This window comes from Triturus cristatus, chromosome 4_2, assembly GCF_964204655.1.
Source record: "Triturus cristatus chromosome 4_2, aTriCri1.1, whole genome shotgun sequence".
In the NCBI taxonomy this organism is placed as follows: Eukaryota; Metazoa; Chordata; class Amphibia; order Caudata; family Salamandridae; genus Triturus; species Triturus cristatus.
In genome coordinates this window covers 499,873,107-499,885,755 of record NC_140586.1, presented here as the reverse complement: position 1 = coordinate 499,885,755, position 12,649 = coordinate 499,873,107, and the positions used below count along the sequence as shown (strand labels likewise).

The 12,649-nt window shown below is 45.3% G+C and overlaps 1 long non-coding RNA gene across 1 annotated transcript in view; it reads right to left on the bottom strand.

The window, feature by feature from the left end:
- Positions 1–2,810: 2,810 nt before the first annotated feature.
- Positions 2,811–12,649, bottom strand: part of LOC146834608 (uncharacterized) — a 188,516-nt gene continuing 178,677 nt past the window's right edge. The window contains exons 3-4 of the long non-coding RNA XR_014960315.1: positions 3,589–3,692; positions 2,811–2,859 (exon numbers count right to left, since the gene is read on the bottom strand). This is a non-coding gene — a long non-coding RNA (uncharacterized LOC146834608). The remainder of the gene's footprint in view (positions 2,860–3,588; positions 3,693–12,649) is intronic.

Sequence of the window (12,649 nt, the reverse complement as noted above, 5' to 3'; positions counted from 1 at the left end):
TTTGTGAGTCCCGGTAATCTGGGCAAATACAGACAATAGCCTTTAATAAATGGAGTAGAGGCTTGGGCATTCAGGGACACAGGAGCAAGTGTCACAATGGTGACAAAAGATCTTGTGGATCCTGGGCAGATTGTACTTGGTGAAATGTACCAAGTGACCAATGCTAGCAATGTCAGAACAGACCATTCTCTGGCAGTTGTTAACTTCTCCTGGGGAGGGGTAACTGGCCTTAAGAAGGTTGTGATAAGTGCAGACCTACCAGTACAGTGCTTGCTTGGCAATGATCTAAAATCTTCAACTTGGGCTGAAGTGGAGCTCAGGACACATGCAGAAATGTTAGGGATCCCTGCACATGTCTTTGCTGTGACTAGGTCACAGGCCAAAATGTCTAAAGCTGGACAGGCCCTGGATTCTGGAATAATGGACCAGGTGCCTCCCAAGAAGAGGAGCAGTAGGGTTAAGGCAGTGCCTTCCCAGCTGACTCAGAATGCTGATCAGTCTCCTCAGGGAATTGATCTTGAGCCTGAAGAAGGAACTGTCCCAGGGGAGCTTGAACCTGACCAGGTTGAGTTCTTGGGGACAGGGGGCCCTTCCAGGTCTGATCTGAGCCAGGAGCAGAAAACCTGCCCCTCTCTTGAACCCCTCAGAAAGCAAGCTGCTGATGAGGCTGCTGGGAATGCTAGTGGCACCCATAAAGTTTATTGGGATGATGGACTCCTTTACTCAGAGTGTAGAGACCCCAAGCCTGGTGCATCCAAGAGGTTGGTTATACCTCTGAAGTTTAGGGGCTTCCTATTGACACTAGCCCATGATATTCCCCTAGCAGGACACCTGGGCCAGAACAAGACTTGGGACAGAATTGTCCTTCACTTTCACTGGCCCCACATGTCTGAAGACACTAAGGAGTTGTGTCACTCCTGTGTGACCTGCCAAGCCAGTGGCAAGGCAGGTGAAACCACAAAGGCACCCCTGATACCACTACCTGTGGTGGGGGTTCCCTTTGAGAGGGTTGGGATTGACATTGTTGGTCCCATGGATCCTCAAACAGCATCTGGGCACAGGTTTATACTGGTGGTGGTGGACCATGCCACCAGGTACCCAGAAGCAATTCCCCGAAGGACCACCACAGCACCTGTGGTAGCAAGAGCTCTCCTGAGTGTATTCTCAAGAGTAGGCTTTCCTAAGGAGGTAGTATCTGACAGGGATGCAAACTTCATGTCTAGTTTCTTGACTGCTATGTGGAAGGAGTGTGGAGTGAACTACAAGTTCACCACACCCTATCACCCACAATGCAATGGTTTAGTTGAAAGGTTTAACAAAACCTTAAAGGGCATGATTAAAGGACTCCCAGAAAAGCTTAGTCAAAGATGGGACATACTCTTGCCCTGCCTTTTATTTGCATACAGGGAGGTGCCTCAAAAGGGGGTTGGTTACAGCCCTTTTGAACTTTTGTTTGGTCACCCTGTCAAGGGTCCATTGTGTCTGGTTAAGGAAGGATGGGAGTTACCTCTCAAGCCCCCCAAACAGGACATAGTGGACTATGTACTTAGTCTCCACTCCAGGATGGCTGAGTATATGAAAAAGGCAACCAAAAACATTGAGGCTAGCCAGGAATTAAAAAAAGCCTGGCATGACCAAAAGGCTGTACTAACTGTCTACCAGCCAAGACAGAAAGTGTGGGTGTTGGAGCCTGTGGCCCTAGCAGCAGCCCTCCAAGACAAATGGAGTGGCCCCCATTCAATAGTTGAACAGAAAAGGGGAGGTCGCCTATTTGGTAGACCTTGGAACCCCTAGGAGTCCCCACAGGGTACTTCATGTCAACAGACTAAAACCATATGTTGACAGGGCAGACCTGGGCTTGCTCATGGCTACTGATGAAGAACAGGAGGAAGAGTGTAACCCACTCCCTGACCTGCTTTCTCAGAACCCTGATGATGGGTCAGTTGATGGTGTAGCCTTGGCAGGCAGCCTCACTGCCCAGCAACAAACTGACTTCAGAAAACTTCTCAGCCAGTTCAGACATATGTTTTCTCTGACTCCAAGTCAGACCACCTGGTGCACTCATGAAGTGGACACTCGGGACAGTCTGCCTATGAAGAATAAGATCTACAGGCAACCTGACCATGTCAGGGACTGTATAAGGACAGAAGTCCAAAAGATGTTGGATTTAGGAGTGATTGAACCCTCAATTAGCCCTTGGGCTAGTCCAGTAGTCCTGGTATCTAAACCTCACACCATAGATGGCAAGAGAGAGATGAGGTTTTGTGTAGACTACAGGGGTCTCAATGCAGTCACTAGGACTGATGCCCATCCCATCCCCAGGGCAGATGAGCTAATAGATACTTTGGCCCCAGCCAAGTTTCTAAGCACATTTGACCTGACAGCTGGCTACTGGCAGATCAGACTAGCTGATGATGCAAAGCCAAAGACAGCATTTTCTACCCCTAGTGGGTACTATCAATTTGTGGTAATGCCCTTTGGTTTGAAGAATGCACCTGACACTTTCCAAAGGCTGGTGAATCAAGTCCTTTTATGAAACAATATATAGGAAACTTATACGAATAATGTGAGGTGGTATACAAACAAAGTGTACTGAACAGATATATACAAATATACATGAAATTATTTATGGATACATACATAATAAATCATTTCATTTTCCTCAATATCTTTTTTACAACGTCTTTTTTTACAAGCAATTCCTGTTCTGGATACTGCGTTAATGCCTATTTGGTCAAATGATTATATTTTAATTTATATCACAGCACAAAGAAAGAAATTATTATTGAACATGGCTTTATTCAATCTACGTGCGTTTCGGCGTTCAGCCCTCCTCAGGCTGCCATGATTTCTTAGCTCCTGTAACATAATAAAAAGAGAGCAAAAAACAACACACTGTAATTGTTTGTATATACCACATTACGCTGATCAAGTGCATGATATATCAAAAAAAGAGACTATACAAATCTACTATTTATATACATTATTTATACATTATAATACACATTAAAACAATCTATCTCCAGTTTTGGTATCAAATTGATGTAGTTCTTAAGGTATTAGTGTGTTAGGTTCAAAGTGTATTGTGAAGGCTTAGGCACCATACATTCTGTATAAAACCTCTAAGGTATGTTTGTCAAAACGGAGGGGCCTTCTATAATTGCAGTCCACCAAAATCACCATTATATACATGTGGACTAAACAACTTAATCTGTGGCATTTGATTATCTAGGGAACCGTAAAGTTGTTTGTTGCCTGTGAGGAAACTGTAAGGTAACAAAATTTCAGTTCACTAGCCCTCTAAATAATGGTTGCTCCTAATGTGGTGAAGTGAACCGACAATTCAAAGTGTAAAGAATCATAATGGCAATGCTGTCTGGTTACAAAATCTCAGTTCACTGACCCTCTAAATCATGGTTACTCCTACTGTGATGAAGTGAAACAACAATACAAAGTGCAAAAAATATTAATGACAATGCTGTCTGGTCACATATTTAATGTCCATGTATGGACTGGTTACTACATTTTGAATGTCCATGTATGGACTGGTTACTACATTTTGCAGGTGAAATTCATGGGACTGCCTACCTTCTTATTGCCGATCTTGTATCAAAGGTGAGGACTCTTGCCGTTTGACTCGGGAAATAGAGCGCGGTTTACCCGTTGCCGTTGGTCAGCCAAAATCAGTATCTCTGTAAATAGAAAACCAACCAGCCACGCTTAGTATTCCTTACCCTCTCTAATTATGTTCGCTGCCTCTCAATTGTATCTGTTAGATACATTTGTAGCTAATGCTAAAGTAGAGGGCTCAGCATATTACCTTGGATTCTTAGTTGTATGCGGTTCCCGGTTGCAGTCGCAAAGGGCTTCCGCGCCTTTAGTGATTTTTAAAGTTATCCTCGGTCTCCATCTAATTAGTGGGTGTGTTTTATGACTGTGCGGGTTCAGATGTGGCTCGTAGTCATTAACCCGTGAGATATCAGGGACAACGTCATCAGATTAATAATGATAGACGTGTATCACTGGGGAAAGGCACTGTGATAGGGGAAACACTATCTGAAAATTCCCCTATTAGTCGGACCCAAGATTGTGAAATTAACACGAGTGATGTCATCTCTACTGACCCTCCAGCGCCCATTCTAGTGAATGTGGAGGTTTATCCTGACTCACGGGCGCTGTCAAGTTCAGACATTGGTGTGCTGAATGAGACCCAACCTGAAATTAGGCATCTGAGAACTTGTAGAATACTGTCTCAAAGGGAGATTGGGAAACATAACAATTCTAAGTCTAAAAAAAAGGATGGTAAGGCAATTATCAGTCCTGCTATAACAACCCCTTTTGTATTCACGGGCACTAATGGTAATGGTAATGGGAATGGAGTAAATTTAAATCCTGATTTGCTTGCTTCACTTATAAAAAACTTAGAAGTTTCTTTAACAGCAAAAATGGAGGAGCTTATTAAACCATTAACCATTAAGATAGATAACCTAGTCAAGGAAGTGACAAGGCTGGGTGGTCTGTTATCGTCACAAAAGATTGTAACATCTAGTGGAAATGTACACCCTGGGGGGAAAGGGAGAGAAATTGCTGAAGTTAATGATACACGAAATAAGGGGAGGGGGAATATTGTTGTTGCAGTGGCCTCAGGATCTGAAACACCTATTCAACCGGATATCCCTGTGGCAACTGCCTCGCAGCAACAACCATCTACAAACCCCCAAAGCAGTAGAGCTCCCAGACCCCCGAGGTACAACCGCTATCTTAACTTACCACCAGACTGTGCTCCGTTTGTGGCAGTACTGACTAATGTGCCCCCCTGTGGCACCCATCCCGCATCTCCTTTTGATGAATCTCAAACCTCTTTGAAAAATAAGACAGTGTCATGGCTCAACAAAAACTGTGGTTTTCCCATCTCATATTTTGACCAGATAATGACAGTAAGGCGTGTAAACTGGGTGGGGCCGTCTAAAAAGTCTGGGTCTGGGGATTGTATAGTTGTAAATTTCAAACACCCCCAGCACGTGGCAACTGTTCTTTTGAGAGCTTCTGCACTGGTATATAATATGAACAGTATCTGTGTACGTCCCCTGGGTTACTTTTATGCGCATTTGTGCAAACCTCCACCACAACAGAGTTTAACCAGGCGGGGGCTTGAACCTTATACTCCTGTGCAAGAGACTCAATTTCTTTACAACATCACTAATCCCTGTGGGTCAGGTGGACCCATTGGAACTTATAACAGGAGCCCCAGTGCTGGACACTATGGGTCGAACTTAAACACACAAAACAGGTATGAAGTGTTATCCGGTCTTGAGCTGTGTGATTGACAGGGGGCACTTGCAGCCCAGGATACTAGGGCTACAGGTGAATCTATAAACTCAGATAACCCGGTGGGCAAAATGCCAGGATGTCTTGCTGTCTCGTGGAATATTGCTGGTCTTGCGGCCAAAATGTCTGATGCAAATTGGGTGACTTACATTAAGCAATTTTCGATTGTTTGTTTACAAGAGACCTGGGAGCTGGGCTGTAACCTCTTCTTAGAAGGGTATAAGGCCTTCTTTGTGCCAGCCTTGCCATCTTTGTGGGGTAGGCCCAAGGGGGGTCTTGTAATTTTTGTTTCCATACTAATACCTTGTGAAGTACGAAGAATTGAAGCACAACATACAGGTGTAATGGGCTTAACTCTAACTGGAGGTAATGTCCTTGTGGGCCTGGTGAATTTTTACAATGCTGCTTATGATAGTGCAGGCAGGAATCACATTCATATATTAAATTCTTTTGTCTCTAATTTTATGAAAAATGTGGGCCATAACCTCATGATCATGGGGGATTTTAATCTGCATCCTTGTATAGACCCATTGCACAAGTGCTTACCAGAAATGACTTGCGAACGTGCGGACTGTCTCCATATGGAGCACTCTAAGGAGGGGAAAATGTGCAATGACCTACTGAATGACTATGACCTCTCTCTGGCTATGTCATTAAAGGACCCGCTATATTGCTTTGACACCCCTACCTTTAAGGGGCATGGAAGGGGTACCTTTATAGACCACATACTTGTTTCGCGGACGATGCAAACTTTTTTAGATTCTTTTTGCATTGTTCCTAGCGAATTCAGCGATCATAACCCTCTAACAATCTGTTTAAAATGTCCCTGGTTAAAAAAAGGTAATAAGATCATCAATCAAGGTAGATTGGTCACAACAGATGGGAGGAGGCGGTTAAAATGGTCTATGGTCTCTGCGGATATCCTCTATAAGAACATCTCTGTTGGGTGTGCAGAGGATATTAAAGTCTGTACCAATGGGGGGGGGGGGTGAACCTAGGCTGGTTCTAGAGGCTTATCAAAATATTTCGGAGAAGGTGTCAGCGTTTCTATCGGTCCCTAATAAAACTCATGTTAATATAGGCCCGAGATGGTTTAGCCACGACTGTACTATAGCTGCTCGCAAACTGAGGCTTGCACTGTCAGCCTCCCCGAGGAATCGGGAGGTCGTAAAACTCTGTAGAAAGGAATATACGGCTATTACTGTCGCCCGCAAGGAGTTTCTGAGGAAAGAGGCCTGGGAGGAACTGCTTGATCCCTCCACCCTGAATAGCAGCACCAAATTCTGGGCCCTGGTTAAAAAACCTTTTTTGACCGAGGACCCTGGAGATGGACTTGTCTGTTGCATAACCAAAGAGGAATGGGAAAGTCATTTTAAAAGTCTGTACTATTCTGAGGGTTCTGGAACCATGGCTGCTGCCCCCCATGATAGGGACAGCACCATTATTTTTGACAAAAGTGAGGTCTTGGCTGCCATAATGGGTCTCACTGCAAATAAAGCGTCAGGTCCTGACGGAATACCACCGGATCTTTACAAATCTGATCCAGTTTTCTGGGCTCCCATTCTGGTCGCTGTATTTAATGCTGCGGCCATAGTGGGTTGTCCGGGAACGTGGGGTCTGTCAACTATAGTTCCTGTCTTCAAGAAGGGAGATAGGGGAAGTGCTCTTTGTTACCGACCAATATCCCTAATCGATTCAATGGTTAAGATCATGGGGAGAGTTATACTCCAACGCCTAACAAGCTGGTCGAATGAAAATAACACCATGTCGATTTCTCAATATGGCTTTTGTGAAGGGCGCTCTACCATAACTCAGTGTCTCAACCTGTTTCTTATTCTGAATAAATATACTGTCGTACAGAAAGGAGTAATTCACCTTGCCTTCATGGATCTGTCCTCAGCCTTCGACTGTGTTAACAGAGGGAGGCTGTGGCAGACCATGAAGGATAAAGGTATTGATAGGGGGATCGTGGAGTTCCTAGCGGATCTACATAATGACACAAGAGCCAAGGTGAGGTTCTCATCGACCGGGGAAACCACAGGAAGTTTTAGTATTAATAAAGGAGTACGTCAGGGGTGTATCCTGGCCCCTTTTCTTTTTTTAATTTTTATATAAATGATTTAGAGGCTGTACTACAAGAGGTAAAATCAGATTGTTCTAGAGCTGGTTCGAGGGGTATTCCTTTACTTTTATATGCCGACGATGCGGTTTTAATTTCACGAACAGAATTAGGTCTCCAGGCACTTTTAAATGCTTTTAATAATTTCATGTCTGACAGGGACCTTATGGTCAACAATTCTAAAACTTACATAATGCATGTTGGCCGTCAACCTAAAAAGAAGTTCAATTTTAAACTGAATGATGTTCTGATTCCCATCACCCAGACGTTCTCATATTTGGGTGTTTTATTTGATACGAAGCTTAGTTGGGCCCCACATTTGGCCAAGAAGAAGGGGGAAATGACTAGAGTAAATGCCTCCATCTTCAACTTTGCCTCTAAATTGGGGAAAAAGCCAAATGTGGCTATGATGAAATTATACAACACTAAATCCATAGCCACCGCAGTATACGGAGGCGAGATATGGGGCTACATAAATGGCGAACAACTACAAATAGTTGAAAATAATTTCTTAAAGCGTCTGTGATGTGACCCAGGTAGCACAATTTAGTTGTACATGAAGAACTTGGTTGCCTGCATTTATCCGACTTTGTTGGATTGAAACCACTGTTATGCTGGGTAAAATTATGGTTAAGTGATGAAATTCCTTTAACACATCAGATAGTGGAAGATCTAGTATCACTCGATCGTGCAACGTGTGTACCTTGGCTTAAATATTTGAAGTCCCAATTTCTGAAGCTTGGCCGCCTGAACTTGTTTGATAACCCGAGGGATATAGTTAATGGTGATGTTGCAGCAATTAAGAGAGCTTTTTTCTTGGTTTGTAATGCCCTCAAAGATGAAGTTGAGCTTTTGAAACCCAATGTTAGAAAGTATATCATGTTGAGAACTTGTGATTCTATGGAAATGTACCTAACATGCTCCTTTACCTCCCATGAGAAATTTTTGCTGACACGATTCAGGTTTAACATCTTTCATCATCTTTTAATTAGACCCAAGTCGTACATTTTTAAGAAACCTGCAGCTCCCTGTGGCTGCGACGGGAAGTCTCCACAGGATATGCTGCATTTTATATTTTTATGTACATTTTATGAATATCCCCGTAGGCGGTATCTTGTTACTCTTTTAAAGAAATTACATTTTAAACAAATTAGACCCGCCCTTATGTACTTACAGCTGCTGCACTCTGATAGTGTCCTCCAGGTGCTAGAATTTTTAAAACTAACCATGAGACTAAGAAAATGTTTAGATGAGTAACTGTGAATTATCTGCAGCCCAATGCATTAATGCACGTTTTCTGTATGTGGGCACTACTTGCACTTTTCTTGTACTGATTTTGTCTATGCACTCTTTTAAGAAACATATGTGTTGTATGTAACTTAGATTGACTTTCTAACTATTGTGATGTTTTTAATATGAATTGTTTAATGTTGTGTACTTTTATGGATTGCAATATATCCGAAATAAAGTCAATTTTGATTTGATTATGTATGTATCCATAAATAAATGCAAAAAGTAAAAAATAACAAATAAATGCAAAAAGCAAAAAATAATTAATAAATGGATAGAAACGATTTATTTTCCCTTGAGTCTTAATTGGTCAATGAGATAAAATTCTATGCACATTTGTAAAAAATAATTTCATGTATATTTGTATATATCTGTTCAGTACACTTTGTTTGTATACCACCTCACCTTATTCGTATAAGTTTCCTATATATTGTTTCATAAAAATTTGCTTCAAACCCTGTTATATTACAGTATGGTGAATCAAGTCCTTACAGGCCTGAAGACTATAGTGCAGCATATCTAGATGATATTGCTGTCTTTAGCTCCACCTGGGAGGATCATCTGGTCCACCTGAGGAATGTTTTGAAGGCCCTGCTAAAAGCAGGCCTAACTATCAAGGCTACTAAGTGCCAGATAGGGCAGATTCTGATGGATACATCTGCCAGTGGATTCCTCACCTTGTGAATATCCCCTGCGCCAGCATTCCACTGAACTTTTTTCCCCCAGCACTCCACGCCGACGTGGACGACGTCATAATACATTGGCTCCGCTCGCGACTCCGTATGACGTCACCGGAGCCATAAGAGAACCACGTCGGCGTGATGACGTCAGTTCCCTTTTATCCGCGCCGTCGACGCGCAACGTTTTGTCCAGTACTCTCCTGTTACTTTGTAGCTGTTGGGTGTTACTGTTAGGGAAATCTGTAATGTCTTCGACGAGGAAGTCGGGCTTTAAGCCCTGTAGGGAATGTGGGGGCCACAGGTCTATGACGGACCCCCATGAGGACTGCTTGTGGTGCCTTTCGTCAGACCACGATGTCGAAGATTGTGTATGCTGTAGGAGGATAAATCCGAAGGCATTGAAGGAAAGGAAGGCTAAGCTGTTTATGGCCAAGATCTGTAAGGAGAAGAGAGGGAGAAAGAAGGAAAGGTCGAGGCCGGAGTCGTCTACTTCGAGGTCATCGAAGTCGAAGAAACATCACAAAAAAGGAAACATTCTTCACGACGCCGGTCTTCAAAGAACAGGAGGTCGAGATCGGCTTCGCCTCGGCGACGTCGAAGTAAGGACTTGTCACCTTCTCCTTCTCCTTCTAAGTCTCCGGGAGGATCTCCTTCGCCGAAGCGGACTCCAGCGCGATCACCGGCGCAGTCACCGGCGCCGTCTCCGGCGTCGTCTCCGGCTCCAGTGGAGTCGCCTGTTTCTGACGGTGAGCTGGAACAAAGGAAGGAGCCTTCTCCGAGGTCCGAACATTCTACGGCTCCAGTAGAGGACACTGCGGCGCCGCTGCCAGGTACTCCGCAGAGGGATACAGGTTCAGTACCTTATCCACAGTTCCCGGCTCCAGGTACTGATTCTTCGCATTTTTTAAATGCAATGTATGGAATCTTTAATCGGGCGGCCTTCCCATCCGGTGCACCGACTGGTCCCGTGGGTCCCATGGCGTATACGTTAGGGGTGCTGCAGCATTACGCTCAGGCCCCCTTTATGCCCTTTCTGCCGATGGCGCCTTCGTGGCAGTTTCTGGCACCGTCTATGGCGCCGCCGACTCCAACTCCGTATGTCCAACCCCCTACCTTAGTATAAGTATGGGACCCCTGTTCTTAGGACTTTAGATTACCCTGGATGAAACTCTGACCTTTGACGCTCTGCTCAAGACCAGAGGACTGAAGAAATCTCCCTTGGGGTCAAGGAGTGACTCCCCTGCTTGGCAGGCACCAACGAAGCAATTTGCCGGTCTGCATCATCGAAGCTCCCGCCGGACTCCGAAGAATTTGCAGCCCAGGAAGAGGATTTCCAGACATCTCAGAGGCCATCCCTAGTCCCTAGCAAAGCTGAGACCCGCCGCCCTCGTGAGTAGCGTGGAACCGGAACTCCTGGTCACCGTGCATTTCTGCAAGTGCATTGACTTCCTGACATTTCTCGAAGTCGTGCTTGGGCTGACTTGTAGCCCCCACCTCGAGCACTGAATCCACCGACGATTGTCGGCCTGGTCATTCCGAGTGACCCGTGGGCCGCCATTTTGTGTTTCGTCTCGAGGTCCCTTCGCGATCCCTGGTCCGTCGACTGGTGGGTCCCTGAAGGGGTAACTTTGATTTTCCTTGGGCTTTCCTGGTTGCTCCATGTTAGACTTGGGGGTCTCTAGTTGGCACAGGTATGCACTTGTAACAAATAGGGACCCTCTCCTCTAGTCAGGGTAAGGGGGTACACTCCTAAAATAACCCCTGCTCACCCCCTTGGTAGCTTGGCACGAGCAGACAGGCTTATCTCAGAGGCAGTGTGTAAAGCATTTGTGAACACATACAGTAACCAAGTGACAACACTACAGATGGACACCACACAGGTTTTATAGCAAAAATAAGTATTCTTTATATAGATTTACCACAAGACCATTAAACGACAAAAACACACAATACTGTTACTTTAGATGGTAGAATTCTGCTTAGTTCTTTTAAGTTCTGAGATCCGACACTTTAAGTCAATGTACCTTTTAGATGCGACACGCAGGGCAACGAAAGTGTTGCAACGATGTTGATGCGTTGAAGATTTTAGTGCAAAGAATTAAAGACGTGAAGATATTCCAGATGCGATACGCTTCTTCAATGTTGCGAGAAGACTCAATGCTTCAACTGCAGCGTTGACACCCTTTACGCGATGCGACGACAGCGGCCTTGGCAGCGGCACTCTTCTCCGACGTTGTGAGATGCTTACGCTCGATGCGATGCTGCAGCGGTGACACCCCTTTACGCGATGCGACAACAACAGCTCCGACGGCGGCACCCTTCTCCGTGGATGCGAGGCGCTTTTCTTGATGCGGTGCAATGCGACAACTACGATGGCTGCGATGGCGACACGCTTCTTCCTCGATGCGAGACTCTTCTCTAGATGCGGTGCAATGCGTCAGCTACGATGACTGTGATGGCGACACGCTTCTTCGGCGTTGCGAGACACTTCCTGGATGATGCGAGATGCTTCCGCTCGATGCGATGCTGCAGCGGCGACACACTTTACGAGATGCGACGACAACAGCTCCGACGGCGGCATGCTTCTCCTTCTTGAGTCGTGCTTCCAGCTCCTTGCAACACGCAGTCCCTCAGAAGACCCAACAACAGCAGCAGGCACTTCCAAAGAACTCTTGGGAGCTGGGGGGTGAAGTTTGTTGTTCCTGAGACTTCATCAGGAAGCAAGCTCTTTTCCAAGCCCTTGGAGATCCTTCACAAGTTGAGCAAAAGTACACACAAAGTTCCTTTCTCCTCTCTTTGGCAGTAAGGCAACCACTGCAGGCCAATCCCCCAGGTTCAGGGATAGTTTCCTCCTCAGCTTCTTCTGGTTCCTCCCTCAGCAGAGGTTCTTCTTGTTTTCCCCAAAGTGATCTAGATTCTTGGGATCAGGGTCCCAATACTTATACCCCCAAATCCTTTGTCCTCTGAGGGCAGAGGGGCCTTTGCCTTGTTCAAACTGGTTCTGGTCAGTCCTGGAGCACTCTGTTTACCTGTCTTCTTCTTTCCTTTCAGAGTGCAGGGCAGATACATCAGACGCCCCACAGGAGGTGGAGCCAGCAATGTGGAGGGAAAGCACAGCCCGGGAGCACTTTGTTGACATGATTCCTTCTCTCCTTTCACAGTGCAGGGCAGAGACATCAGATGCACCACAGGGGGTGGAGCCAGCACTGTGGGGGCAGGCACTGTCCTATTC